The sequence below is a fragment of the Budorcas taxicolor genome, chromosome 24, assembly GCF_023091745.1.
Source record: "Budorcas taxicolor isolate Tak-1 chromosome 24, Takin1.1, whole genome shotgun sequence".
NCBI classification, from domain to species: domain Eukaryota; kingdom Metazoa; phylum Chordata; class Mammalia; order Artiodactyla; family Bovidae; genus Budorcas; species Budorcas taxicolor.
The window spans coordinates 19625380-19652162 of record NC_068933.1 but is presented as its reverse complement, the minus strand read 5'-3'; the positions used below and the strand labels follow the sequence as shown (position 1 = coordinate 19652162).

General features: G+C 40.1%; 1 pseudogene; it reads left to right on the top strand.

The window, feature by feature from the left end:
• The first annotated feature begins 23199 nt into the window (after positions 1–23199).
• LOC128068176 (ubiquitin-conjugating enzyme E2 R2-like) lies at positions 23200–23940 on the top strand (annotated as a pseudogene).
• The last annotated feature ends 2843 nt before the right edge of the window (positions 23941–26783 follow it).

Here is a 26783-nt window from a genome sequence, read left to right as displayed (position 1 = left end):
AGTACTGAACACCAACTAAATAACAGAGACTGTTCTAGATCCTTCAGTTATACATGTGAACAAAGATCTGTCTCTGTCTGGAGCTTACAGTCCAAAAGGAGAAAGGAAGATATTTAATGGAAATGATACATCAGTAAGTTATCTAAGATGTTAAAAAAAAAAAACTAATTAACATCTATAGAAAAAAATCATAGAGAAGAGGTTAAGAAGGGAACCCATAGTGTTGGGGCAGGAGGTCAGGATGTGATATTACACCGACAGAGCAGTGATGGTCTCCTTGAGAAAGTGACACTCAGCAAAGGCCAAGGGGATGTGAGGGAATCTTAATGCTGACAATTGGAAGAAGACTGTTTCAAGCAGATACAGTTTCAACCTGACACAAAGGGCTAGGATGTTGCTGAAACAGAGTGAAAATGAGTAGATGAATAAGAAGTTAAAATGAACATGTAGAAACAGGGAGCATATAATACAGAGCCTGTAAGAACCTTGGCTCTGACTGAGTAAAATGGGGATGAGTTATAAGGTTTTGAACACAGAAGTGATCCAAGAGGAGACAGATTTTCAGAGCATCACTCTAGCTGCTGGAATGACAACAGAGCAACTAGAAAGTGGGGGAAAGGGGAAAAGCAGGAAGACCAGTTAAGAGGCGTCTGCATCCCCCAAGTGAAGAGGACTATAGCTCAGGCCAGGACTGTAACAGTGGAGGAGGTAAGAAGCAGTCAGATTCTAGGTGCAGTTTAAACATAGACCCAATAGGATATAGACCTTCCAGTCTAGAAGACTGGATAGAAAAGGGGAAAAAATAAGGGTTGCAAAAATGAATCCAAAATTTTTAACCTCAGCAACTGAGAGGACACAGCTATCATTAAATGAGATGACAAAGGCTGTGGGTAAAATAAATTCTGGAAGAAAAAATGGTTCTGAACATGTTGAGGTTAATATTAGACATCAATCCAATACAAAAAAGAGGGGATATATGTATGTGTATAGCTGATTCACTTTGCTGTACAGTACAAACTAACACAATATTGTAAAGCAACTATATGCAAATAAAAATTAATTTTAAAAAAGAAAATTTTGAAATATACATATTTTAGACATCAAAAAAGGAAGGTCAGTACAGCATTTGGATATGTTATTAGTCTGGAGTTCAGAAGAATATCCAAATTGGAGCTAAATAATTGGGAGTCACCAGTGTATACATGGTGCTTCCCAGGTGGCACAGTTGTAAAGAATCCGCCTGCCAAGGAGATGCAAGAGACTCAGATTTGACCCCTAGGTTGGGAAGATCCCCTGGAGAAGGAAATGGAAACCCACTCCAGTATTCTTGGCTAGAAAATCCCATGGACAGAGGAGTCTCGTGGGTGACGGTCCATGGGGTTGCAGAGTTGGACACAACTGAGCACATACACAGAGTGTATCCATGATATTTAAAGTCATAGCACTGGAGGAGATCAAGGGTAGGAAGAGCATAGGGAAAGAAGAGAAGCAAGGTCTGAGCACTGGTGTACCCTAAAATTAAACTGGAGGAACTGTCAACAAAGGAGGCTGAGGAAGAAGGGTAAGTAAGATTGGATGAAACCTAAGAAGATATGGTATTTGGTATCAATACAAAAAAGAAAACGTGCTGTTTAACAATGATGCAAGAAGTGGAATCAGAAGAATGCCTGTCATTTAGGTTTTTAAGGTGAGGAAATAATAGCATACTTGTGTGCCAGCTGGAAAAAATGATGAGGCAGGAAAAAGAGAAGAAAATTGCTGGGAAAATGTCCTTGAACAAATGAGGGGAAATAGGATCTAATGCAGGAGTCAGGAATTGGCTTTAGACAGCAATGTGAAAAATTCAAAAGAAAAGAAAGCAAAACACATAGTTGAAGGTGCTAATAGGGGAAGAAGGCTTCTAAGAGACAGTGCAAGAGTAAATAACGCTAGGAAAATACCGTGTGATTGCCAGGTGTTAGGAGATCACTTGAGGTTTGTGATCATGACTCTAAAAGTAAGACTGTCAAGTGAATAGATGAAGATGTGGTATATGTATACACAGTGGAATACTATTCAGCCATAAAAAATGAAATTTTGCTATTTCAAACAACAAGGATTGACTCGGAGCATATTATACTTAGTGAAATGTCAGAGATAGATAAATACTATTTGTTAGCACTTACAAGTGGAATTTAAAAAATAAAATGAATGAATATAACAAAATAGAAACAGATTCATAGATACAGAGAACAAACTAGTGGTTACTAAAAGGGAAGTGGGGAGAGGCAAGATAGGAATAGAGGATTAAGAGGTACAAAGTACTATTTACGAAATAAGCTGTAAGGCTATATTATACAGCATCAGGAATAGCCAATATTTCATAATAACTTTAAATGCAGTACAATCTATAAAAATATTTCATAACTATGCAGTATACCTGAAACTAATATAATTTTGTAAGTCAACTATACTTCAGTTTAAAAATAAGTAAAATAAAAGTAAGACAGTGTGACCATGTATCTTCCTCTAGTTTCATTCACCTTCAGAGCTGTAGGTGGGGAGTAGGCAGAGCTGAATTTAACCAAGATTGTGATTTTGGCAAGTGAGCACAAGATCTAGAAAGCCAGAGGGAGGCAAGGAAGTCATCATGATCACTGACCATGAAACTTAAGCAGTAGGAAGAGGAGTGAGCACACAGGAGTGCAAAAGATATTAAAAGGAAGGTAAGATGAATGACTGGAAGGTACCAGTGGAGCTGGGAGACCATGGGGGCAGGATACAGGACTGGAAAGAGAGGGAATGGTGCTCACTGCATGGGATGCATGGAACTGAGAACATAGAGAAACCACAGCTATAGTAACAGGTTGCTGAAGGAATGAGTGACCAAGCCAGGGTTTGATAACTCTGTGACAACAAATCAGCATCATCTGGATGAGGCCATAAATACACCCATTCTTAGAAATGATCTGGAAAATAAACAGAGCTTGATGATACAGCAAGTATCAACCAGTGAATTGTCACCGCTTAAGAGGTGGAAGTTCCTGTAATGAGACAAAAGCCAACAGTGACACTGAGGGAAAACATCCATAGACATGACTATTAGGATACACTAATGTTCACAGTCAGGCAAAGCTTTCATGACAGTTAAGAACCTTGATACTGTATTGAAAGAGTCTTCACATTAAAAGAGCAAACACTGAAGATGCAATCTGCTACATTTGTACCTTGCTCATTAGCGACTATTTTAAATAGCAGCCCCATAGATAAATGCTATAATGCTTGCAAACTTATATAGCAATAAATGTAGCATCTCCTCTAGATCAAAAACATCTTCCTACTAATCAGAAGTTTACTTGATTTTTTAATAAAAATGTCCCACCTTGAGTTGTATCTAAACCATATCTAAACCTGCTATTTTATGTATATCTTTTCTTCACTAGTGGTTCACAGCCTCTCTGTTGGAATACAGACCTAGAAAGAATTTCTGTTCCTTTATTCTTAATTTGTCATACAACAGTAGTCCATTTTTAGAGATCACAGAGATTATTACTTAAGTAGTCCCCCTGGTTAATAGCACAAGGTCATTAATATTTAGTATATAATTTCTTATGATTGATATATTTCAAAACTTCAAATATTTACTTTTTTGAAAATACTCCTATGGATGTGAATTATTTCTTAAGACAGTTTTCAGCCACACTTTAGTATAAGATGGATTGTGCCATGAATTACTTGGAACATACATGAGAATGAAACCTTGCCTTTGATGGGAATGAAGTTGTTTGTACCCAGCTGACCCCTCCCCCTCACCATCTTCATGTTTCTTCCAGGGAATGAACCCCCATTTTTCAACTGCACTGTTGAGACAAGAGATGTTAAGTGTCCTATTAATGTTGAAGGATGGGTGGCTGAATATCGCAGTTACTTGCATGTTACTTGGTAACTTTAGGTTGACCCACTGGATCTGGTGTCCCAAAGAAGATTTTGGTTTCCCTGACCATTTGGGCCTAGGACAGGTTGAGTCTTTGAATTTATAACTTTCTGGGGTTAGAACAATAGAGGTTCTTTAGAAGGTTAACGCTCCTCTCTTTTTTATTACCTTCCCCTACCCTAGTTTCAGTTTCTCATCTTTCACTTCTGTTTTCTCTCTGTGCTCTCTCAGCCTCCCTGCAAGTTTCTATGTAGGAGTCGGGTGTTTGAACAACGTGAAGGTGGTCTACCCAACAAGCTGTTAGTATGACTTAGAGCTCTGCTATCAACAGAATGTTGTGATGAAAGACACTAGTCAATACAGTTCTATGCTTCAGTGGTTTCCTAGTTGACCAGGCAATAATTCAAACTGTAATCGCCTGATTTCATCACTACTCAACATGCCTTGAAAGCAGTACTCAGGTGAATTTCTTTTTGCAGTGGCTATCTTAAACTGTTGAACAGCTTGTGGGGTCTGGCACTATGCACATAAAATACTCTTGTTTTCAGTTTCAAGATGTCAAGATGAATGTATCTGTTTCCTGAGTTTCTGATTAAAAGTATATGAGGTAGATGGAATCTTATGTATAAAATGACTCTGCAAAAATTTTGTCATATCAAGAACAATGAAATTTTTATGTTAGTCCAAATTAATTTTCAACTCAAGAAACAATGTATGAAGGCTATCACTGATGTGTTTTGAGAATGGAATAGCATATACAGTAGTAATATCAATTTAGATATACATCTAAAGATACAACTAAACATTAGAAGTCTACCAGCTCTTTGAAGATTTATTTTGTTGCAGAAGCTTTAAATTTTTATTTTCTTTTGTTAGTTAAATGTAAGCAATTATAATAATCATATTCCTTAGGGGAAATGTGGAAAAGAAAGTAAAATAAAATGAAGGTTAAGGGGATAATATTGTTATTTAGTTAACTAATCAATGCTGTTCATTTGGAAGAAGGGTAATTGTCCAATCTATTGGGTAGTTTCTATATTTAAAAGGTTATAACTCTTTCTATAGTAAAAAGATTAAAATAATGCCTTCAATGGAGATTTTTGCCTTCAAATTTTCTCATCAACCTGAACCTGATCTTTTATGTTTCTTACAATCTGTCTTTGATTAGAAGAGGAAGACTTCTGTCAAAAAAGTCCTCATTTACCTGAGGTGCCCAAATATCTGTGGGCTTCCTCTAACACTAACATTGGAAGAATAAAATGTCCAGAACCTAAAAAAATTCAGAGAGACCTAACTAACTAAACCTCTTCCAAAGTTTCCTCAATACCCATTAAAGCCTGAGGCCAACTAAGGCCTCACACTAATGTCAGAAGACCTAACTGCCCGGGGAATAATCATTCCCTGTGCCAGCCCCTGCAACACAACTATCTTGCCAGTTCAGAAACATAATGAGTAGGGATGAGGATTAGTCCAGGGCTTGAGAGCTATTAACAATGTAGTTATTTACCATTTCCTAGTTTTTCTAAACCCAACACCCTTTTATCACAAGTTCCATCAGACACAAAATGGTTCATTGATATGGACTTTGACTCAATCCTTTTCAGCATCCCTGTAGACCCCAATAGCCAACATGTATTTGCCTTTACTTGCAACAATCAACAATACAACTGGACAGTTATGCCTCAAGGGTTCATCTTAAACACTTCTTGTTTATCCCAAGAGCTCTACCAAGATGTAAGTACCCTCCAGTCCCCCAGGAAATGGACCCTTCTGCAGTAGGTAGATGACCCCTTGTGGTGCTCAGTTACCAAAAAGGCATCCATAAAGGACTCCATCTATTGGAGCCCATCTATTCCATACTGCAACAGTTAGCCGAAAAAGGACATAAAGTCTCTAAGGAAAAATTGCAATTATTTTCAGATGTGACCTAGGGCATAATCTGAAAGCTGAAGGAATCTAGCTATCTCCAAAAACAATTCAGCTAATCCAAGAATTCCCTAGGCCCTCAACTAAGCAACAGCTCTGTGGGTTCCTAGGCCTAACTGGTTATTGTACAGTTTGTGTTACTAACTTTCTCTGCTGCTTCCCTACTCTAAGAACTTACTAAAATTTCAGTCCCTGAACCCCTTCCTTGGGAGGATAAACATGAGTAGGACTTTATAAGACTAAAAGAAACACCTGCCCTAAGGCTATTCAACTATTCAAAGCCTTTCACTTTAGTTCATTTCAATTCAGTCGCTCCATCGTGTCCAACTCTTGGCGACCCCAAGAATTGCAGCACGCCAGGCCTCCCTGTCCATCACCAGTTCCCGGAGTTTACGCAGACTCATGTCCATTGACTTGATAATGCCATCCAACCATCTCATCCTCTGTTGTCCCCTTCTCCTCCCACCTTCAATCTTTCCCAGCATCAGGGTCTTTTCCAATGAGTCAGTTCTTCACATCAGGTGGCCAAAGTATTGGAGTTTCAGCTTCAGCATCAGTCCTTCCAATGAATACTTAAGACTGATTTCCTTTACGATGGGCTGGTTGGATCTCCTTGCAGTCCAAGGGACTTTCAACAGTCTTCTTCAACACCACAGTTCAAAAGCATCAATTCTTCAGCGTTCAGCTGTCTTTATACTCCAACTCTAACATCCATAATGACTACCAGAAAAACCACAGCCTTCACTGCTGCTCTGCTAAGTCGTTTCAGTCGTGTCTGACTCTGTGCAACCCCATAGACAGCAGCCCACCAGGCTCCCCCGTCCCTGGGATTCTCAAGGCAAGAACACTGGAGTGGGTTGCCATTTCCTCCTCCAATGCATGAAAGTGAAAAGTGAGAGTGAAATCACTCAGTTGTGTCCGACTCTTACTGACCCCATGGACTGTAGCCCACCAGGCTCCTCCATCAATGGGATTTTCCAGGCAAGAGTACTGGAATGGGGTGCCATTGCTTTCTCCAATAGCCTTGACTAGATGAACCTGTGTTGGCAAAGTAAGATCTCTGCTTTTTAATATGCTGTCTGCTGCTGCTGCTAAGTCACTTCAGTTGTGTCCAACTCTTTGCCACCCCATAGACGGCAGCCCACCAGGCTCCCCCGTCCCTGGGATTCTCCAGGCAAGAACATTGGAGTGGGTTGCCATTTCCTTCTCCAGTGCATGAAAGGGAAAAGAGAAGGGGAAGTCACTCAGGCGTGTCCGACTCTTCATGACCCCATGGACTGCAGCCTACCAGACTCCTCCGCCCATGGGATTTCCCAGGCAAGAGTACTGGAGTGGGGTGCCATTGCCTTCTCCATAATATGCTGTCTAGGTTGGTTGTAACTTTTCTTCCAAGGAGTAAGTGTCTTTTAATTTCATGGCTGCAATCACCATCTGCAGTGATTTTGGACCATCCCCCCTCCCCCCACCGCTGAAAAGTCTGTTACTGTTTCCACTGTTTCCCCATGTATTTGCCATGAAGTGATGGGATCAGATCCCATGATCTTAGTTTTCTGAATGTTGAGCTTTAAGCCAACTTTTTCACTCTCCTCTTTCACTTTCATCAAGAGGCTCTTTAGTTCTTCTTCACTTTCCGCCATAAGGGTGGTGTCATCTGCATATCTGAGGTTATTGATATTTTTCCTGGCAATCTTGATTCCAGCTTGTGCTTCATCCAGCCCAGCGTTTCTCATGATGTACTCTGCATATAAGTTAAATAAGCAGGGTGACAATATACAGCCTTGATGTACTTCTTTCCTATTTGGAATCAGTCTGTTGTTCCATGTCCAGTTCTAACTGTTGCTTCCTAACCTGCATACAGATTTCTCAAGAGGCAGGTCAGGTGGTCTGGTATTCCCATCTCTTTCAGAATTTTCCACAGTTTACTGTGATCCACCAAAGTCAAAGGCTTTCACATAGTCAATAGGCAGAAATAGATGTTTTTCTGGAACTCTCTTGCTTTTTCAATAATCCAACAAATGTTGGCAATTTGATCTCTGGTTCCTCTGCCTTTTCCAAAACCAGCTTGAACATCTGGAAGTTCATGGTTCACATACCGTTGAAGCCTGGCTTGGAGAATTTTGAACAAACTAGTGTGTGAGATGAGTGCAATCATGTGGTAGTTTGAGCATTCTTTGGCTTTGCCTTTCTTTGGGATTGAAATGAAAACTGACCTTTGCCAGTCCTGTGGCCATTGCTGAGTTTTCCAAACTTGCTGGCATATTGAGTGTGGCACTTTCACAGCATCATCTTTTAAGATTTTAAATGGCTCAGCTGGGATTCCATCACCTCCACTAGCTTTGTTCATAGTGATGCTTCCTAAGGCCCACTTGACTTCGCATTCCAGATGTCTGGCTCTAGGTGAGTGATCACACCATCATGATTAGCTGGGTCATGAAGATCTTTTTTGTACAGTTCTTCTGAGTATTCTTGCCACCTCATCTTAATCTCTCCTGCTTCTGTTAGGTCCATACCATTTCTGTGCTTTATTGAGCCCATCTTTGCATGAAATCCTCCCTTGGTATCTCTAATTTTCTTGAAGAGATCTCTAGTCTTTCCCATTCTATTGTTTTCCTCTATTTCTTTGCACTGATCACTGAGAAAGGCTTTCTTATCTCTCCTTGCTATTCTATGGAACTCTGCATTCAAATGGGTATACCTTTCCTTTTCTCCTCTGCTTTTCACTTCTCTTCTTTTCACAGCTATTTGTAAGGCCTCCTTAGACAAACATTTTGCTTTTTTGCTTTCTTTTCCACGGGGATGGTCTTGATCCCTGTCTCCTGTACAATGTCACAAACCTCCGCCCATAGTTCATCAGACACTCTATCAGATCTAGTCCCTTAAATCTATTTCTCACTTCCACTGTATAATCATAAGGGATTTGATTTAGGTCATACCTGAGTGGTCTAGTGGTTTCCCCTACTTTCTTCAATTTAAGTCTGAATTTAACAATAAGGAGTTCATGACCTGAGCCTCAGTCAGCTCTGGGTCTTGTTTTTCCTGACTGTATTGAGCTTCTCCATCTTTGGCTGCAAAGAATATAATCAATTTGATTTCGGTATTGACCATCTGGTGATTTCCATGTGTAGAGTCTTCTCTTGTTTTGTTGGAAGAGGGTGTTTGCTATGACCAGTGCGTTCTCTTGGCAAAACTCTATTAGCCTTTGCCCTGCTTCATTCTGTACTTCAAAGCCAAATTTGCCTGTTACCCCAGGTGTTTCTTGACTTCCTACTTTTGAATTCCAGTCCCCTATCATGAAAAGGACATCTTTTGGGGGTGTTAGTTCTAGAAGATCTTGTAGGTCTTCATAGAACTGTTCAACTTCAGCTTCTTCAACATTACTGGTTGGGGCATAGACTTGGATTACCATGATATTGAACGATTTGCCTTGGAAATGAGCAGAGATCATTCTGTCATTTTTGAGATTGCATCCAAGTACTGCATTTCAGACTCTTCTGTTGACTCTCATGGCTACTCCATTTCTTCTAAGGGATTCTTGCCCACAGTAATAGATATAATGGTCATCTGAGTTAAATTCACCCATTGCAGTTGATTTTAGTTTGCTGATTCCTAAAATATCGACATTCACTCTTGCCATATCTTGCTTGACCAGGTCCAATTTGCCTTGATTCATGGACCTAACCTTCCATGTTCCTATGCAATATTGCTCTTCACAGCGTCAGACTTTGCTTCTATCACCAGTCATACCCACAGCTGGGTGTTGTTTTTGCTTTGGCTCTGTCTCTTCATTCTTTCTAGAGTTATTTCTCCACTGATCTCCAGTAGCACATTGGGCATCTACTGACCTGGTGAGTTCATCTTTCAGTGTCCTATCTTTTTGCTTTTTCATACTGTTCATACTGTTTCACCTTAATTTGTGCACAAAAAAGATAACCAAGCCCTGGGGATGCTCACAGGAAGGCAATACACAGAAACCTACTGCCTATTACAGCATACAGCTTGGTTCAGTTGCTCTTTCCTGTCCCAATTGCCTTAAGGCTATCGCTGCACTTGCAAGCTGAGTAGAGGCCTCAGCAGTTTTAACCCTATGAAATGATATTTATTTATAAATTCCACATACTCACTTTCCAAAGTCTTCTGAATTGACTCAGCATTTCTCTGCAAGCTGACTAACATCCTTTGAAATCCATCTGCGAAACCATCTAATCTGCATCTTAAATGCTGCAACATTCTTAATGCCACTAATGCTGCTACACTGCTACCCCTGCCTGACCAAGGTGAACCCTACAACTATGAGGTAATAATGTCCAACTTAGTGATACTGTGTCCTGATTTATGGAATATCCCTTTGACTAATCCTGGTCTAATTTTGTTTGTTGGTAGGTCACACTGTAAAAATGAAAAGGGAATTTCCAAGCTATCTATGCTGTCACTACCCAGTTTCAAATACTTGAGAAGCCTACCACAGCTAAATCAGCCCCCAACAAGCAGAGCTCCATGCCCTTCCTAGAGCAAATCAGTTATCAGAAGTATAAACTGCTAATTTTGTGATGCCATGGAGACAATCAAATGGCTGGGTCAAGTAAACAATGAAATATATATGTCTCTAAGTGTAGATCAGAGATATGATTTGGAGTTACTGGCATATAGACAGTATGGAGAAAAAAGTTCCAGATCACATTAAGTCAAGTGGAAGAGGAAAAGTTATCTAAAGAGAGGAAAGAAGATGCTCGGTTAGAAAATCAGTAAAGTTTTTTATTACACAGAACAAGAAAAGAGCATTTCTAGAAGGAGGAAGCAATTGTGTTGTGTGTTTTTGAGCAGCCAAATAAGATGATAGCTAAAAATATTGGTTAAATTTGAGGACATGGGTATCCACGGTCAGTTTAGGATGTGACTTCAAGAGCAAGAGGGACAGATGTGAGACTGGAGTGGATTGAAGAGTGAAAGATGAAGTAGAGAAAAGACATAGAGACAACTTTGTTAGACACCATTAGTTGACTACCCCAAAGCTATTTCCCCCATGCTAATAGAATCCCACTTTTTCAGTGATATCTGAGTGGTCAAATCCCTTAAGGGTGTGAACTGATATTGTCCAAATTAATCATTGCATCTCATTCACATTGCCACTTGATTGGGTTAGCCAACACATTTTATACATTCTGGCCAATATCTTCCTCCTAGTTTTAACTTGAAGTGAAACAAAGTGAAAGTCCCTCAGTTGTGTCTGACTCTTTGCAACCCCATGGACTATACAGTCCATGGAATTCTCTAGGCCAGAATACTGGAGTAGGTGGGTAGCCTTTCCCTTCTCCAGGGGATCTTCCCAACCCAGGGATCGAACCCAGGTCTCCCACAGGATAACAGTAACATTCTAAATAAAATATTCCCTAGGTAGCAAAATGGCTTTAATTTGGGAGTGTTATTTCAACACTCTAGTATTGATTATGAGCAATTACCCTACTTAACCTAAAAAAAAATTACTATCTACCATAACAGTTATAATTGTTACAATTTGTTGCTAACTTGCTATATGCCAGACATTGTACAGTTGTACTGCTGTACAATGTAGATTGTACGGCTCTATGTATAATATTTCAGCTAAACTCCCAACAAACTTGTCAGACATAGTTACTTTTATTTTTCAAGACTTAGAGAAATGAAGTAAAATAGCCAAGGTCACAATCAAATGAGTGGGAGAAGCAATCAGCGACTTATTCAGCCCGTCAGAATTGTTCACTCCCTACAGAATAGAGTACATGTTCTTCTGCATCTATTAAAGAGATGTTTTATCCTGTGCTCGTCTACACTTGCCTGTTTTCTTCGTTGCTCACACCTGCCCTTTTGATTCCATTGGCTTTCAGCCAACTATTACACATGAAGATTAAACATGTTGATTTTACTAAGCTGACCCTACTGGAATGATAAGCTTTCTCTAACATACTGGAAAAAGAGGTTGGGTTATTTAAAGGCTGACCATAATGAAAAATAATAATTAAATATTTTATTACTATACAACTTAACATTCAACCAAAGGAAAGAATTCACCGCACATTTGTAAGTGTTAGCTGCTCGGTCGTGTCCAACTCTTTGTGACCCCATGGACTGTAGCCCTCTGTCCATGGAGTTCTCATGGTAAGAATACTGGAGTGGGTTACCATGCCCTCCTCCAGGAGATCTTCCCAACGCAGGGATCAAACCCGTGTCTCCTGCTTTGCAGATTTTTTACCGTCTGAGCCACCAGGAAAGCCCCATATATATTTATAACGTGGAATCAAAGAAATATTATGTGGAATTGACAGCCTGATTTTGGCACTTAAATTTTCTTTTTCAAAATATGCAAATACATAGTGTTTTTGAAGATACAGAATAGTTAATTAGAGCAAAGCAAACCCTGAAGGAATTGGATGACAATATTTTATTAAAGGCTCTAGTATCTGTGACCTGAGCAGGGCTTTTAATCTTTTAAAAAATATTTATTTATATTTATTTATTTGGCTGTGCCAGGTCCTAATTGCAGCATGTGAACTCTTAGGTATGGCATGTGGGATCTAGTTCTCCAGCCAGGGACTGAACCCCAGGAATGTGGGAGTCTTAGCCACTGGACCACCAGGGATGTCCTAGGGATCCTAACTTTCATGAATCTATCTCCTCATTAGTAAAATGGACATAAAGCTGTATGGTTTTCAACCAAAATTCAAATAAAAGAAAGTAAAACCAAGTTTTCTGATCATGGTAAGGTATTCATTCAATTTGTGATAATTTCATATCTATGGTGTTTGAGGTGCTGTGTCACCTATAGTTACTACAGATAGTGGAACAAATGCTTAAATTCATCAGTATTACATAAATAGATGGTAAACGCATTAATAAAAACATGTTCAAAATCCTACAGAAGCACAGGAAGATGGATGTGGTGAGAAGGAAGTTTGGAAGAGTAAGGTAAGTAGAAAGTACGTGCTGTGTGCCGTGCTAAGTTGCTTCAGTCATGACCGTCTCTTTGCGACCCCATGGACTATAGCCCACCAGGCTCCTCTGTCCATGTGATTCTCCAGGAAAGAATACTAGAATGGGTTGCCATGCCCTCCTCCAGGGGATTGCCCCAACCCAGAGATCAAACTCACATCTCTTATGTCTCCTGCATTGGTGGGGGTTTTTTACAACTAGCACCATTTGGGAAGCCCAGACAGAAAGTATAAAGGGCATTAAAGATCGACTAGAGAGTCTGACTATTATTCATAGCAATGTTCTTATTTAAAGTTTCTACACATGATGCAGGAATGATATGATTATATGTGAATGTAGTAAGGATGATGGTTTTGAACAAATTGGAAGGAGAAATACAGGAGTTAGGGAGACTGGTTATCCTGCTACTTCCAAAATCCAGAAGAGACTTGGTAAGCCTCAGAAATCTGTCTTTTTCACAATTTCCTCATGATTCTTCTGTACCTAAATTTGAGGGAAAATATGTAAAAGGGAAATTCTTCTCTGGTATCAAATATTAGGAGAAAAAGAAGACTAGTTTAATTAAAACTATCAATGTACCACTTCCTATGCAAATATTTTAAATATATTATTTTATTTAATCTAACAACACCCTATGATGTTCATATTATCCTTACCTCTAGTTAACTGTCTTGCCCAAGGACATAGAGATAAGTAGTAGAGTCAAAATTTAAACCTAAGTTTTCCTAGTGAACAAAAAGAAACAAAATCCCAGATACTGTAGAACTAACTTACCAAAAAAGGTGCTTAGACGGATATTAAAGGAAAGGTAATACATATGCTTTGTTTTCTCTTTCTGGTAAGAGATTTTTATGATCATTTTATGCAAAAAAAAAAAAAAAAAAAACCTTCCTTGTGTAGTTTGAGTTCTGGTACTAACCAGCATGAGAAAACTCAGATGGAGCTTAAGCTTTAAAAGTTGCCTACTCACTATAAGATTTAAAATACCTGTAGTTTTACTCACATTTCTTTTTAAAGTTGTTTATGAAATGTCTCAGTTTGATTGTGGACAATTAGGGGTACCGTTAGATAACCCAAGTGTACATTTCTTGGTTACGTTCCAGGTATATAGACCTTCAGAGGCTCAAGGAGAATGACATCTATCGCAAAGGTAAATCCTGTCAGGGCACAAACCATTCTGCTGAAGCAGCACTGTTAATGAATTTACTTCAGGGATTGCTGCATGTGCCCACTCAAGCCAGGGGTCAGTTAGGTTTTCAGTGCATTTGGGAAGTAAATCTTCTATCTTTAAATAAAAAGTTGTCTTCAGTTATTGGCATAGATGAGTCTGCTGGTGAGATCTTTTTGTGATGAGGGACAGATCTGATTTAGATTATCCCTAGAACGTTTCATGCAAAGACAGGCACAGTAAAGGACAGAAATGGTATGGACCTAACAGAAGCAGAAGAGATTAAGAAGAGGTGGCAAGAATACACAGAAGAACTATACAAAAAAGGTCTTAATGGCCCAGATAGCCACGACGGTGTGGCCACTCACCTAGAGGCAGACATCCTGGAGTATGAAGTCAAGTGGACCTTAGAAAGCATCACTATGAACAAAGCTACTGTAGGTGATGGAATCCCAGCTGAGCCATTTCAAATCCTAAAAGATGATGCTGTGAAAGTGCTGCACTCAACATGTCAGCAAATTTGGAAAACTCAGCAGTGGCCACAGGACTGGAAAAGGTCAGTTTTTTCATTCCAATCTCAAAGAAGGGCAATGCCAAAGAATGTTCAAACTGCCATACAATTGCTCTCATTTCACAGGCTAGCAAGGTAATACTCAAAATCCTTCAAGGTAGGCTTCAGCAATACATGAACCAAGAACTTCCAGAAGAACCAGTTGGGTCTAGAAAAGGCAAAGGAATGAGAGATCAAATTGACAACATTTGTTGGATCACAGAGAGAGCAACAGAATTCCAGAAAAACATCTACTTCTGGTTCATTGACTATGCTAAAGCCTTTGACTGTGTGTATCAAAACAAACTGTGGAAAATTCTTAAAGAGATGGGAATACCAGACCACCTTAGCTGTCTCCTAAGAAACCTGTGTGTAGGTCAAGAAGCAGCAGTTAGAACCTTACAGGGAACAACAGACTGGTTCAAAATTAGGAAAGGAGTATGACAAGGCTGTGTACTGTCACCCTGCTTAATTAACTTCTATGCAGACTACATTGTGCAAGATGCCAGGCTGTATGAATCACAAGCTCAAATCAAGATTGCTGGGAGAAATATCAACAATGTCAGATATGCAGCTGATACCACTCTATAATGGCAGAAAATGAAGAGGAACTAAAGAGCCTCTTGATGAGGGTGAAAGAGAAGAATGAAAAAGCATAGCATCCAGTCCCATCATTGCATGGCAAAGAGATGGGGAAAACTTGGAAACAGTGACAGATTTTATTTTGGGAGGCTCCAAAATCACTGCAGATGCTGACTACATCAATGAAATTAAAAGATGCCTGCTCCTTGGAAGAATAGCTATGACAAACCTAGATAGTATATTAAAATGCAGAGACATCACTTTGCTGACAAAACATCCATATAGTGAAAGATATGGTTTTTCCAGTTCTCATGCACAGATGTGAGTGTTGGACCATAAAGAAGGCTGATAGCCGAAGAATTGATGCTTCTGAACTGGGGTGCTGGAGAAGACTCTTGAGAGTCCCTCGGATAGCAAGGAGATCAAACCAATCAATCCTAAAGGAAATCAATTCTGAATATTGATTGGAAGGCCTGATGTTAAGCTTAAGCTCCAATACTTTGGCCATTTGACATGAGGAGCCAACTCACTGGAAAAGACCTTGATGCTGGGAAAGATTGAGGGCGGGAGAAGGGGACAACAGTTGGATGGCATCACCAACTCAATGGACATGAGTTTGAGCAAACTCTGGGAGCTAGTGAAGGACAGCGAAGCCTGGCATGCTGCAGTCCATGGGGTGGCAAAGAAGTGGACATGACTTAGCCACTGAACAATCCCAAGAACATGGGGGTGCAAATGATTTGCATATGGATTTGTGTGTAACTGGGCAATACAGCTATAATCAGAGAAAGGTAAAACTGGATGTTCTGGCTGTGAAAGTTGGATTGTGAATGACCTCTAAGGGTGGTTGACTGTAGTTTACAATAATTGGAAATAGAAGAAAAATTGATTACAGGGGACCTTTAGTATCCTAAAGGTGTCAGTATCCTAGGGCTTCCCTTGTGGCTCAACTGGTAAAGAATCCGCCTGCAATGCGGAAGACCTGAGTCTGATCCCTGGGTTGGGAAGATCCCCTGTAGAAGGGAAAGGCTACCCACTCCAGTATTCTGACCTGAAGAATCCATGGGGTGGACCCCTGTACAGTCCATGGGGTCCCAAAGAGTTGGACATGACTAAGCGACTTTCACTTAGTATCCTAGCCTGTTCAAAGTTTTTGTTAAGTCCAGTAGTCTAAGAGGTTACCCTTCTTAGCAATGTCCTGGGAGATATGGATGATGGTGCTATCTTTCAAGGCCAAGTTAAAAGAAAGAAAAGAATAGAGTATGTAGTGACTTAGGTACAAGCAGTCTGATTTTGTAACAGCTACTTCTCTTCTTCATCAGTTTGATTTGGAGACTTCCAGAATTTAAACCAAACCAGATGTCAGGTGGAGCTTTCTTTAGCTGTGAGATGTGTGTCCATTGTACAATGCCTTCTAGTTTTGCAGCAGTATCAGCGGTCAGGAGTACGTAGTAAGATCTTTTGCAACAAGACTCAAAAGCTGTCTTCCTCTTGTGATGTTTCCAGAACACCCAGTCAGTAGGCTCCAGACTTGACCAATGGGATCCTTTTAATTAGAATCTGGGAAAGTTTCTTTAACCTGTCTACAGTGGGTTTTAGCAGGACACTAAAGACTTAAGTAGCTGGTCATATTAGTGTAAGATAACACGAGATCAGCAGAAGGTCTACCAGTGACTATCTCCTGTGGACTGAGTGCATATTTCCTGAAATGGGTGCTGTGAACAGTCAACAAGAGATCTTGAGTGTGAGGATCTCATTAGTTTCTTCTGCTTCACCTAACGAGAGTGACAGAGACAGTGATAATTCCAAGAAGTTTGTGAGGCTTTTGTGAAGGCTTGTATGATTTACCTAGTAAAATGGGAAGCCCAATCCCTGGTGATCGTGGAAGGTATACCTCAAGTGGAAAATTTGTTTCTAACAGTTCCCTTGCCACTGTGAAGGCATCATTCTTGTGGCAAGGGAAGGCTTCAGCTCACCCATAAAACATACATACAATAACAAGAATGTATTGATAACCCACATGAGGTGGCAGTTGAATAAAGTCCAGATGCAGATGCTCAAAGGGTCGAGACAAACAAGGGTTTGAGGCTTCAGGAAACAAAAATAGTTTTCCCAGGATTATGGTAAATTGTCTTCACAATGTTGTAGAGTCTACAGATCCTTATTCATAATGCGAGTTATCTTAACTGTACCGTGGTAGGTAAAGGAATGAAAGACGGGGTTTGCCAGGGAGCCAGGAAGAACCAAGCAGACATCCTGGGTTTCCTGTAACCCTGGACAGTTCATTGAATTTACAACCTGCATTTGTCCATTGTGATTTCTCTGATTCTGGAACAGAATGGTGCCATATCCCAAGGACATCAAGATGGCAAAAGTTTGGTAAGAGGGGGTCATATTTTGCACAAGTAGACTGGACTTTATCCTCATGTCTCATATCCTTTATAGATTCTATTGCTGCTGCTTTTGCATGAAAGTCAGTCAGGGTGTTTTCCTGAGACTCAGGTTTAATCTTTTAAGTGTGAGACTCAATTTTGATAGCAGCAATTTCAGGAGGTAAGAGAATAGCAGCAAAAAGATCATTTACTTGTCCATTTTTTATTGGAATCCCAGTGGACATAAGCAGACTCTTTGTTTCCATAGCAATCCAAAATCATGGATGACCTCAAAGGAATACTCCAAAGGCATACCTTTCACTTCAGGAAATATGCACTCAATCCATAGGAGACAGTCACTGGGAGACCAGTGTCTGTCAGTACACAACTTTCTGTTGATCTCTTATCTCACACTAACATGACTTGAGCTTTTTATTTTCTCTGAAAACTGTTACTCCTCCAGACTTACACGATTTCAATAAATGACACTCTCACCTCCCCTTATCTGTTTGCTTAAGCCCCAAATCTGGGCACATTTTGACATGTGTCTCTCTCATCTCCTCATCTCCACTGATATGTACCCTCAAAACACCCTGAATCCATCCATCACTCTCCATTTGCACTGCCAACACCTCAGTCCAAGGTATGCCAGCTCACACCTGGACTAATGCAACTGTCTCTTTAAAAAGTTAACCTTCTTCCTCTCATACCTCAATCTGATCCAATGCAATGCCTATATTTTAGCCCACAGAGTCTTTTAAAGATATAGATGAAATGGTATCACTCTCGTATTTCAAATCCTTTTATGACTGTCTCCCACATTTCACTAAAACACAGTTCAAACAACTCAGTATGGCGCAACCATACCAACCTCTTCGATCTCATTTCATGCTAACTTGTATTCACTAACTGCACTCTGGTCATCATGGCCTTCTTTTAGTTTCTTGAACATCTCACACCCTCAGTTACAAGGTCTTTTTCACGGATTGCTGTCCACACACATCCTTCCTCCCAAATACAGATTCTCTGTTCACCTAATTATTTGCCCTTCAGAAGCTCTTTTATGATTGTCTCAAGTAAAGAAAATGCCCCCTGGCATTTATTACAGCACCTTGTTCTTTTCCTTCATAGCAGTTATTCCAATCTGTAATTTTTAAATGTATTTTAATTTTACAAACAAATTACAAATGTGTAATTATTAAAATTTGTTTCATGCTTTTGCTGTCTGATGAAAATGAGGTATAATTTAGAATGCTAATTTACTATATGTATTTATTCTTTACTCAATGCTTGGAACCCATCTCCTTTTTTAGTTACTACTATAAGAACACACACACACGAGTATGCAGACATTTCTTTATAGTTTGGGGGGGAAATTGTTGTTTAGTCGCTAAGTCGTGTTCAACTTTTTTGTTCCCACATAGACTGTAGACCACCAGGCTCCCCTGTCTGTGGGATTTCCCAGGTAAGAATACTAGAGTGGGTTGCCATTTCCTTCTCCAGGGGATCTTCTTGATCTAGGCAAAGAACCTGCGTCTCCTGCTTGGAAGGCAGATTCTTTACTGTTGAGCTCCTCAAAATTCCAAAATCTGTGCACATAATTTCTTAATCCTAATGCCATTTTAATCCAACATAATTTAGTCTTCACTGAAAGTTATTTTATTCTTACAAAGAATTATACCCAAAAAAACCCAAATTCATTAGTATTCAGCTTCAATTTTCACTATCAATAATGAATGAAAAATCTCTAATCCAAAGAAATCTAGTTTATTTCAGTATGTATATACTATAAAATACTCCTGTGTTTTTGGACCACTGTCTTGTTCTTCATTTTAATTTATTAGCCTGCATCAATTGATCTATGTTAATTATTTTAAGGGAAATAATATTAGTAGCATTTTGTCTTTAACGTCTCAAATAGGAAATCCCCATTAGTGTAATAAATAATGTATTTGGCAGGAAATTGGCAAGCCGTCTTAATCAGAAAACTTCCTGGCTGACAATCACACAAAACTGAGACCATAAAGCATATCTTAAATGTTTCAGCACTTGGATTTTCCTAAATACTTCTTTTAAGTTCCTTCTGAACAACTTGCACAAAGATCAAAACATACTAATTTCATCATTGCTGGCCAAAATCACAAAAGAACCTTATGAAAGCATATGGATACATTTACCAACTTATGAACAACGAAATGTTTCATGACTTTACTGAAAAGAGTCAATAAAAGATTTTCCTCATTTATAAAATGGAGAGATTGACCTAGATGAAAGCTATCTTTAAGCTCTAAAAATTCTAATGTTTTTACTTAGATTAAATAGAACATAAAGTACTACATACTACCTATAGTACATATTTTCCTCTTCTTACAAGGAAAGGCATCTATGTTTCACCATTTCTACATTTTTACTTTACATTTATTAATGTGTTAATAAACCAGAAGACATGGATGCAGTCTTACCTCTCTAAGAAGTGAAAATACAAAAGAAACATCGTTTGCAGGCTTGAGCAAACAGCTCATCAGAGGACTTTCTGCCACCTCTTTACTCTCTCTTTTATACCACTCTTTCTACTCCAATCCTCTTAAACACCCACCCCATCAGGATGTTCATTATGGATAGGATCATTTCTAATTTACTGAGAGCAATAGAGAGCAACCTCAGGAACCACAGAGTAGAAACAACCCTTTCTAGAATCCATCTCAGGTGTCTCCCATGACAGTTCAGCTAGAGATGCTGCACTATGAAGGCATTTCGTTCTGACCCTGGTTCACAGCTCTTCAAATATGCTGTTAAAAAGTAACAGAGTTAAAATCAAATCAAATCATAGATGCCACTGAGCAACTAAGAATATGACCAAATAAGCAGGAATGCCTACGGTTAGGTCCAAGCTGTACCTGGCCCCTTGAGCCAATAGACTCTCTTTTATTAAAGATATCAGTGCTAGGGAAAAACACCATGTGAAATCTAGGAGAAGGCCAAGTGGGAAATACTGGCGCAAGATCACACAATTTGCAATAGATATATGTCTTCTGAAATGCCATTCTCTGCATGGTACAAAGCCCAACCATGGGACATAAGAATTCATGAGCCAAATCCCCACTTTGCCATAAACTCAGATAGCCCAGACTCTGGTCATCCACCACTGTTGCAATAGCACCACTTCCTCAGCATAATCTCATGGCCCAGAAAGGGGATCTCTGAGGATGAGCTGATTGAGGATGAAAATGCCCAAGCTTGGTTTACAGATGAGTCAGCTCAGAGTATGGATGCAAGCCACTATAGCCTAATTCAGGGGAGGTTCTCCCAATTGGCAGAGTTTGAGACAGTGCATCTCTGGTCACCTTCTGACTGTGACAAAAGAAGTTTTCAGAGATTAGAACATTAGACAAAAGAAGTTTACAGGGATTAGGACTCACAGGTAGTCTGGCTAGCTGATCAAAATCATAGAAGAAAAATGATTGGAAGATCAAAAATAGATCTGGCAGAAAGAAATATAGTGTATGTTAAATGGGAGTGGATATAAAATGAGAAAATCTTGGTATTAAAAGTTAACATCAGTCCAAGAGTTTCAAAAATAAGGCATATGGAAAAAATAAATCCAAGAGTTCCCAACATGGAAGTGGCATTAAACAATTAAGTAGATAGAATAAGTCAACTAGTGACAGCAAGCTCTCGCTGGTGTCCTAGCGTATTAACACATATTAACGTATTAATTAGGAAGTGGCGCTGGTGACAGAGACAGAGGTTAGGTGTCACCCAGAAGCAGGGGCTCCCACTCTCCATAATGAATCGAGCTACTGCCATCGATAAATGTCCAATTTGCAAGCAACAAAGACTAACAGAGCCCATATCATGGCACCATTCTTTAAGGAGACCATCTGTCCATTTGATAGCAATTTGCCTATAGTGAGCTCCTTTCACCTTTAAAAGACCTGTGATTGATTCAGATAGGAACAGACCTATTTTTGGTATAGCTTGCCTTTCCTGCCCTCAGAGTCTCAGCCAGCATCACTAACCAAGAGTTTGTTTTACCTGCATAGGAACCCACACACAGCACAGCAGGCATAAGGTAGTCCAATGACACGGATATACACCAGTCATATCACTTCCATGAAAATGTGGATTTGAGCAACAACAAGTAGGTTGTGATGGACAATGGAGATTCATCCTCTACAGGCCTCTGTGAGGAAGAATTTATGGCTCCAGCTGCCCAGGTGTTGCCAGCCCTTTCAGAAACAAACAGCCCCACTTCCTGTGGTGACCCCCATCCAGCAACAGAGCACCCCCATCCCCAAGCACTAGCATAAAGCATCAGCGAACCCACAACAGTGAGTTGGGCAATTTTAGCTTCCGCTCAAACAAAATGACCAAGTCTGACAACATTTCTGCTCAGACTTATTCCCAACATCTCCTCCCCAGTCGTATTCCTTTGCCTTTTGCTCCCACACTTGTTTTACCCAAGGGCAACTGTGGTGTCTTAATAACTAAGAACACATGGTAACTATTCAATGAAAAATGTTAAATTTAATAATATTAGATGAAATTAAAATGTTGCTTGTCATTTACAGTTTGTTTGGTGAGGGTTTTAGTTTACAATTTTTCCCCTGGAATTTCTACAGATTAATGATTTCTTGTGGCCAGAGGACACATTACTACCTGTTTGTTTCTTACAGTATCATTGAGATTTTGCATTGTTACTTCCCTGGTGGCTCAGCAGTAAAGAATTCGCCTGCTAATGCAGGAGACAAGTTCAATCCCTGGTACCGGAAGATCCTCTGGAGAAGAAAATTGCAACCCACTCCAGCATGCTTGCCTAGGAAATCCCATGGACAGAGGAGCCTTGTGAGTTACAGTCCATGGGGGTCTGAAACAATGCCTAATAAACATCCTATTCTCTAAACTCTATCTCAGAGTCTAAAGAACCCACCTGGATTACATTTTCTGAATGAATCTCAGGCACAGAGTGGGAGACCCAGCACTCCGGTCCCCAACCTCCTGATGACCTGAGGTGGAACTGATGTAATAATAATAGAAATAAAGTGCACAAAAAAATTTACCCCATTTGAAGTATCCCCTAATCACCCCTCACCACCCCCCCACCCCCCCCCAACGACAGAAAACGTTTCTTCGATGAAACCAGTCTCTGATGCCAAAAAGGTTGGGGACTGCTGCCCCAGAGCATGGTACAATCTCAGGACATTTTTATGAATCTACACAATGCACTGTCGTTAAATCCGTATCTGAAACTTATTCCTGGGATTAATACTCGCAGTTTTTCCTAAATGAAGTAGCAAGTAAATAAGTCCTCAAGTATCTTTCTTTACCTGAAATGTACACAAAATGTATTTGATTTGATACATTTGACATATATCAAATTCCAGGACAGGGCAGCAGGGCCTGGCGTTTTCCTCACCGACATTCCGCCAACTTCCTCCGCTTGAGCCTCCTCTCTCGCGACCCCCAACCTGAGTCCCCTTCCGGGTTGGGGGTAGGGGAGGAAGTCCGGACCCCCAGGGAATTTCTCGAATTCTCTCCACCCTTCCCCCCCACCCAGCCTGCCGCCCTTTCGACCGGCCCAGCGGCCTCCAGAGCCTGGTGCGGGCCTTCGGGCTGTGAAGACAGGATCTCGCAGCAGCCTGGCCCACGGTCCAGAGGATCCTGGTCTTCCTGGCCAGGGTGTGAAGACCCGAAGCCCGGCGCTGCCGCCGCCGCCACCGCCGTAATGACCCGTTCCCAGAAGGCCCTGAGGCTCGAGCGGAAATCCCCGCAGGAGAAAGCTGAGGAAGGTGCCACATCACCCCGAGGAGTGAATCCGACCTCTACACCTGGGAGGTTGCCCTCCTCCGACGGCCTCACACCCCCTCCGAAGACAGCTACTTCAAGGCGCACAGTAAGGTTCCCAGTGACTAACCACAGTCACCACCTACCTTCAGATCCTCGACCAAAGTGAGGCATCGCAACGTTTGAGAGGATGGAGACGGATACGTTTCACCTCTTCATCCGCCTGTAGACGCCCCTCTGGAGTGGAGAACTGCCCTCAAACTCTCAGGACTGTCCCGTTAAGCGTAGTCCCAGTTGCTTCATGAGCCCGACACTTCTCCACAACCAAGATGGATGCTTCGGTTCTGTCCATGAAAGGGAGGACAGTAAAGGAGAAGACAAAGAATATGCTGAAATCGTTAGGAAGCAGGTTTCAGCCACTAAAGCGAAAGCATTAGAGGATGGAGTGAAGGTCCTCGCGGCCCTGACAGGACGCTGCACCAGCACTAGCGGGCCTTCCAGTGACAGCAGCTCAGATTTGCTTTATGACAACTTTACGACGATGACGTGATGCCGAAGATGAGGAGGACGAAGAGCCGAGGGTTAGGATGATGGGGGTTCTGTAAATGAGGAGTCACGTTGGGCTCCTTCAAGGCCCTTGTACTGCCCTGCCATCTCAGGCCAAAGGGAAGGGAGCCAGTGAGGATCTAGCAGCAAAAACCTATCACCTGGGTGGGGAAAACATGGCTTCTGCTGACTCCTCCAATGGATATCAGTTGGTGCCTTTTTATGGGCCTCTTAATGGAAGGAAAGTAACCCTCCACAGAATGTCTGAATTTTTGCATTCCATCACTGTACTGATTTATTCTTTTTGGTTTTTTTTTTTCTTTATTTCATTAAACTTCCACCTCCACTTTGTCTCTACAAAGTGTTCACAGCAAAACACATCTGGTCTGTTTTTAGATTCTTGAAGAATTAGTCTTTCATCAAACAAAATGAATAAAATTGTAAAAATTTCACAGGCAAAAATAATCTCAAAATGGATCATAGATCTAAACGTAAGAGTTTAAGCTATAAAAAACTTAAGAACGCAGGAGAAATCTTTAGTAACTTTGAGTCTGGCAAAGATTTCTTAGCTACTAAACAAACAGCATGAACAAAAAATTTTTCATAAATTTGATGTCATTAAAATTTAAAACCTTTGCTCATCAAAAGACCCTGGTAATGAAAGAAAACATAAACCGCAGGCTGAGAGAAAATATTTGCAAAATATATGTTGTAGCTAGAAGATACAGGGAACTCTTACAACTCAATAATATAAATAACAATAAGTTTAGGCAAAACGTTTGAACTAATACTTTACTGAAAAAGATACATAGATGACAAATGAGCTGAAAATAGGGTCCATGTCACAAGTTACTATGGAATTAAAGTGCATTTAGAGGCAAATAATATGCAACTTAAAAACCTGATATATCACTGAAATTTCTAAAACTTGGAAGACTAATCAGACCAAATGTGAATGAGCATGTATTCCGTAAGGTTATGGAAAAACCTGAATCAACTTTTTGGGCAACCTAGTAGAACTTCTGGAACTCTTACATGATGTTCTTTTAAATGTAATATGGTACAATCACTTTGGGTCACTGATTGGCTTTGTATTAAAAATATAAATCAGCAATTTCACTCTAGATATTTATCCCAGAGAATGAAAAATATATGTTTATAGCAGTTTTATTTGTAATAGCCCTGGAAACAACCAGATGTCCATAACCTCCCAAATAGAAAAACAAAACTGTGTTCTAGCCTTGCAATGAACTTGTTCTACTCGGCAATAAGGAGAAAGATACCTCTGATACATACATTCTAGAAAATGAAAGCTAATCTGTAGTGACAGTAAGCAAATCAGTGAGTGGCTTCCTTGAGCAAATGGGCAACAAGAAACACTCTGGCCTGATGAAAATATTCCATATTATGAGTGTAATGGGGGTTACACAGGTGTGTATATATATGTCAAAAGCCATAAAACACTGTGCTTAATACCTTGGAATTATTTTATGTAAATTATACTGCAATAAAAAATTTTAACACTTGTAAAAATTGTTTAAAGGATGATCAATATATGAAAGTAGGGCTTGAATAAATATTTGTACACCCATATTCATAGCAGTTTTGCAAGAGAGACAAGGGGTGGAAACAATCCAAGTGTCTATGATCAGAAGAATGTCTAAACTAAATATGATATATACATACAATTAATTATTATTCAGCCTAAAAAATCTGGCACCTGGTACAACATAGATGAACCTTGAAAACATTATGTTAAGTAAAATAAACCAGTTACAAAAGGATGAATAATGTATGGTTCCACTTATATGAGGTTCTTAGAGCAGTTGAGTTCATAAAAGCAAAAAGTAAATGGTAGTTGCCAGAGGCTAAGAGGAGAAGGGAATGGGGAGTTAGTGTTCAATGAATCAGAGTTTCAGCTGAATTCTGGAGTTGAAAGGTGGGGATGGTTGCACAAACAATATGAACATACTTAATGTCATGGAATTGTACATTTTTTAACTTTCAAAAAGGTAAATTTAGTGTTACACACATTTTACCACAATTCAAGAGGTGGTGAATATACTATGTGAGAGGAAAAGATGGACAACACTTTGAAATTGGTGCTTTGTTTCTATGGGTAGGGAAAGCTTGAAAACCAAGATGAGGTGATTTGCAAGGAATAGTAGAGCAATCTCACCTTGCAAAACTGATAAGCAAGGGATCAAGGAGACTAGAAAGAAAGAACTTCAATAGGGACTATCCTGACCAAGAGGACAGGTGAACCTAAAAATCCAGATGATTATGACAAAATGCAAAGAAACAGGCATCTTGAGTCTATCCCAGAAGATTACATTCCTAATTCCCAAAAGCTTTTTATGGAAGCATGAATTTCATGGGAAATTCTGGAGAATGGTCTAATGAAAAGATGAATTTTGATTGGGCCCACTGTGTGCACAACAATTTCCCTGTAAGCTAAGAGAAAAGGCCATTAGATTTGGAATCACATCCCCCAGTTCACAAGAGAAACGCTGGCAAGTTGCTAAGACTCAGAGGAGATCAATAGGACAGAAGAATCAGCTAAACTTGCGGGCACGGCAGCCATGGCAACAACCTTGGCAAACCCTCCACACAGATAGCAACAAGCCACTTCACGATCACTGGGAGCCCAGCCAAGAGAGGGAACACTGAGACAAGGACTTCGTAAATCCTGAGGATAAGCTCCCTGCACATGAAAAACAAAGGACACCTTCCAAAGCATCTCCTTTGATTTCTTCTGATCTTTCTTAATTTAAGAACCCTGGCACTAAAGTCTGGAGATCAGGCCCAGTCTCTCAAAGGGAAGGACAAATTGCTCCAAAGTCCTTAACGTCCAGTCCATTAAAACATTAGATCGACCTGGAGAGACTTTAAACTCTGTGACTTATTTTGAACAAAGGATAATATTCAAGAATCTCAGGTACTTTTAGATACAGGATCAAATATAACACTAATTCTGGA